This window comes from Carassius auratus, unplaced genomic scaffold (assembly GCF_003368295.1).
Source record: "Carassius auratus strain Wakin unplaced genomic scaffold, ASM336829v1 scaf_tig00215578, whole genome shotgun sequence".
NCBI lineage: Eukaryota > Metazoa > Chordata > Actinopteri > Cypriniformes > Cyprinidae > Carassius > Carassius auratus.
In genome coordinates, this window is record NW_020528147.1 from 1,766 (window position 1) to 6,414 (window position 4,649).

At 33.8% G+C, this 4,649-nt stretch overlaps 1 long non-coding RNA gene across 1 annotated transcript; it reads right to left on the bottom strand.

The window, feature by feature from the left end:
• Positions 1 to 3,132: 3,132 nt before the first annotated feature.
• LOC113095050 (uncharacterized) lies at positions 3,133 to 3,970 on the bottom strand. Its single transcript, XR_003288260.1, has 3 exons — positions 3,915 to 3,970; positions 3,272 to 3,399; positions 3,133 to 3,155 (listed from the first exon to the last, which is right to left on the bottom strand). It is a non-coding gene; the product is annotated as an uncharacterized LOC113095050 (long non-coding RNA).
• Positions 3,971 to 4,649: the final 679 nt, after the last annotated feature.

Below are 4,649 nucleotides of genomic sequence, written 5' to 3' on the forward strand. Positions count from 1 at the left end.
TTTGAGGATAACACTGCAGTTCTCCATCATGCACAAGGACTCACCTCGTTAACTCTTTATCCCCCACACACACAGATATGGTCCCTGGATCAGTGATTAGACTTTTCAGTGGTTTGATTTTTGCAGAAGATGTAACTTTGTTTTATTTATAAGCTCATAATGAATACATTACAGAACCAGTGATGAAAACAATAGTTAAAAATAGTATTTTTCGTATTGATAAAGCATTTTGTTCTCTTTTTCAAGCTTCATACAGTGAACTTTTTAGACTTTAATTAAGAGTTTTAGTAAAGGAGATATTCATACACAGTCATCCCCTAGCTCCAGTCATGAAGTGAATTCATGATGTTATGTCAAAGCTAGCAGGTGTTTGTTTTCCTGAACACTTTCTCTGTCTTCCATTGTTCAGACAATCAGTGTTTATTTGATGCTGTGCTGATTGAGTTTTATAGATGATATTGCACACTTGACATGCATGTCTTCATGGTGTTTTTTTGTGAGTTTGAAACATTTACATTGTGTTGTATAACATTTTGGTCAATTTAATTTTTTTAATAAAATTGAACTTTTTCCAGTGTTCTCTGAAAGACATACTGTATTTACTGTTTTGTTTTTTAATAAAAGCATTTTCATTTGCATACTGAAAATAGTTAATGTTTACAACATAACTGCCTTTTTATTCTTTATGGTGGCAAAAACGAGCTTGGTGACAGAGGATGCAGTGTAGTAATTTGGGCATGTTGTCTTTAAATGAGTTTGACATATCAATAAATAATGGAAGATCCTTACAAAAATATGCATGTTTATTATGCTTTATGTATTTATTTGTTCATTCATTTATAATTTCTGTTTTTATTCCTAGGGTTCAAATGGTAGAGAATGGTAAATCACAGAAACACAAATGTGAACAATTTTAACTTTAAAACACAATGTAATATACAATGTAAATTTTAGAAGCACGTCATTTGATTAGTAAATATATTTGTCTTTGGTCAAAAAAAAAATATACAAATCTTAAAAATGTGTCTTATATTTAATGAGAGGAATCTATCTGTTGGATACAACTGCGACTGCTGGGCATGTGCACATCAATATTGCCCAATTTTTGTCAAGCTGAACAACGGAGGAAGGTGAAGACATTAATAAAACAGTATCTTATAAGTAGCAAGCTTAATCTATTGTTAACCGAATCTATCCCTTCAGCCGAAAAACGAAAGACATCTGTCATACATGGATAAGGAAATGTGACGCTGCTGCTCAGCTTAGATGTCATTGGCTATGACTTTTCAGGACAGTCTGTGGTTGGACTATCTTTTAACCCATATTAAACAGCGCATCATGTTAAAAAGTATGTTTTGCTCCTATCATCACATTAGTAATATATTAAGTCAACAATGAAGTGTTGCTATCTTGAGAAAAATGACATCTTTAGCGAGATCCTAATCCTAACCCTAAGCATAACTTCAATGAACTACAAAAAAAAGCCCCCCAGTGTTGCCTTTCTATAGATAGAACGACGGAGGCTTGTGGGTAATGTAGTTTAAAACTTTTTATTAACGAAACTAAATAAATTATTTATTTTAAGGTAAACTGGATATCTAAATATGTTTATTGTGCAAACCTCTATGATATATTTGAGAGGCAGGCTGAAATGTGGTATTTCACAGTGAGCAATATTTAAAATGCTTTTATGCCAGCTTTCCACTTATTTCTGAAAACTGAGCTCAACATTATTTTATCAGCATAGCATAAGTAATAATCCTGCCCATTTTCTCTTTGATATGTTAATTGGACTCTGATTTACAGCCATTTGAAATGTACAGTTTTGGGCTCTTCCGGGGGGTGCTACTGGGCCCCTGGGGGTAGCAGGGCAGTAAAACCTACATATATGTATTCTCCTCATCATGAACAACAAACTGAGCTGAGTCACATTTATATCTGACAGTTTTCACAGTCCTCTGTTTTCTATTCTATTCATCATGGCTATTATACCTTTAGACAGGACATTGTGAAGCCATCTGATGAAACATGGAAAAATTATAAAGAAATGATTTAATAATGAAAATAATAGATTATTTCTTAGATTTTTGAAGTAAATGGCAAGAAATATAATGGATGAACCTGCAACAACTTGCCATTGTCTATTCCCCACTGTAAAGCAGTAATCAAGGACAATGTATACACATTGTGATACTTCACTATTACACAAGGACAAATTCATGCAGTGCTAAGAATATTAATTTATATATATATATATGTATATATATATATATATATATATATATATATATATATATATATATATATATATATATATATATATATTAGCATTATATATAACTAATTAGCCGAAATCAGTGTAAAACTGTCCTCCTCACCCCCGTATCTTGCTCCTCAGGTGCTGGACATCAGTAATGTGCGTGCTCTTGGTTTTAATGCAGTACAAGATCCACGTTGATCATTCCTGCTACATTCTCAGTTATCCGTCAAGTGCTTGTAACAATAAAGCCCATGGCACCATCTTGTAATGCAGAATAATTAATCTTGTAACTCCCTGTATTTCACAAAAAATGTGCATATTTGTTACTAAAATATAAAAAAATACTTTCTGGTGTACTGATGTCCCAGATGTTATTAATCCGATCAAAAATGTTTATGTCTTAAATAAAAAAAGAATCCCAATAATTAATATGTCGTTTTTCCAAGTCTAAAATAAACACATATGAGCCTACCTAGTAAAATGATGTATTTACCAAGAAACTTCAGAACACAATATTCACCATTTTCATTTTATTGAAGCATAGACTATAAAGTTGATAAAGTAGCATCAAGACAAATAAGATTCAATGAAAATAATTATCATCAAAGATACATTAACCTCATATATAAATCAGTTCACACAGATGAGTGATGAAATGTCCTTAAAAGTCACACAGTCCCATCCAGTCAACTGTGATACAGATCATGTGATACATATAAGACATGTGATACTGTTCCAGAAAATAATGATTCCCATCATCACATCTAAACTGGTTTCATCTCCCCATCGTGTTCTTCTTCTCTCGTGTCTGGAAACAGTTTGTGGTTGATGTCCAGCACTGATGTGGTGTAGCTTGTTCTCAGCCAGAGGATCTCTCAGTCCTAACATCCCAGACCTGAAGTGAAACACACAATCCAGATCAAGTTGTTTAATGGACAGAGAGCGCAGCTTATGTTCTGTGTGATTTTAGCAGGGTGACCAACTATGACCCTTGTAGTACTGTACACTTACCATTCTTCAAGCTGTTTTAAGACCTTTTGAGAAGCTTTTTCTCTGAAGACAATTTACCACATCCTCTTCTTTCACTCCTTTCAAGAGCATCACTTGGTCAAAACCCCTCGTTTGGCTGAAGAGATCATCTGTACCAATAAAAATACTGCAATAATAATGTCATTCTGCAAGAATTAAGAAAAAGTTACAGAGGCAAAGGTCTTGCTCATTAGACTGCATTAGCATGTGTAGTTCTCAGAGACTCTAGAATTCATCTATTGTTGCAGTAAATGTGTTTTTTTTTCCTCTAGAATCTTTCTCCAAAGTTCCTGACTTCTCTCACAAATGTGTTTTAGTCGGTGCAGTGTAAGGCCTGGCTTCAAACCAATCCACTATCAATTCACAATTTATAACATAACATTTACAAAACAATGAAATAATGTCAATTGGTGTTTATATCAACTAAACCAATTTCGTGATACTTGTCTACTTTTAAAACAGGTGGTGTGTTTTTAAAAACATAATATTAAAAATGTCCAGTCACACTTTGCTAACATGCTGTAATTGTAATAGTATAAAACGAAATCAAGGCTGACATGACCAATTCTGTGAGAGATCATCATAAAATGTTGTATAACACAGCATTGCTTCAACATACACATACCAGAGGACTTCTGTTTGTTTGAGCTCAAGATGGCCATCTTCATTCCTCATCCTGAGCAAATCATTTCCTTGGTCTTCCTTCTCTTCTGTCAAACAAGAAAATCTCTACTTACTCTGTGTGCAATTAATGTTGCTCATTAAACATAATTAAGTTAATTTAAAGTAAGATTCAGACCAGAGCATTTGAGGAGTAAATGTTGATTAAAAAAAATATTCTAAACAAATGTACCTGGGAAGAGCTGATCATGGCAAGATTCGCTGAGACTCAGTAATAGCTCTTTTAGTTTTTAGGAAGGTTTGTGAGGGTTGGCTCTTCAAATAGCTGTTGAGCTCGATATTTTAGACCTGAAAAAGAAGAACAGCATTATCTGGAAAAAATCCTGTAAGACAGAAGGAAGGAAATATTATTAATTACGTGCAACTTGTACATTACACCTCTGTAAAGATGCTGTATAATTAAATGTTAAATGCATCCATTATTGAAAGCAAGTAATTAATAACAAGCTATAGTCATATGAATTCTTTTGATAGTGTCAGATGAGACAGTCCTGGGGCTTGTATAATATCATACAAGTGTTAAACTGGATTATTAAGACTGTGATGTGCGACTGTGTTTAGGGATCATTTTTAAGACTTTGACCCTGTCCAGATACCCACACTTGCAGTCTTGGCCACTTGAGAGTGCGTGTACGTGACAGTGTGTGAACGAGACTGTCCCCGGTCTTAATAATGCCAA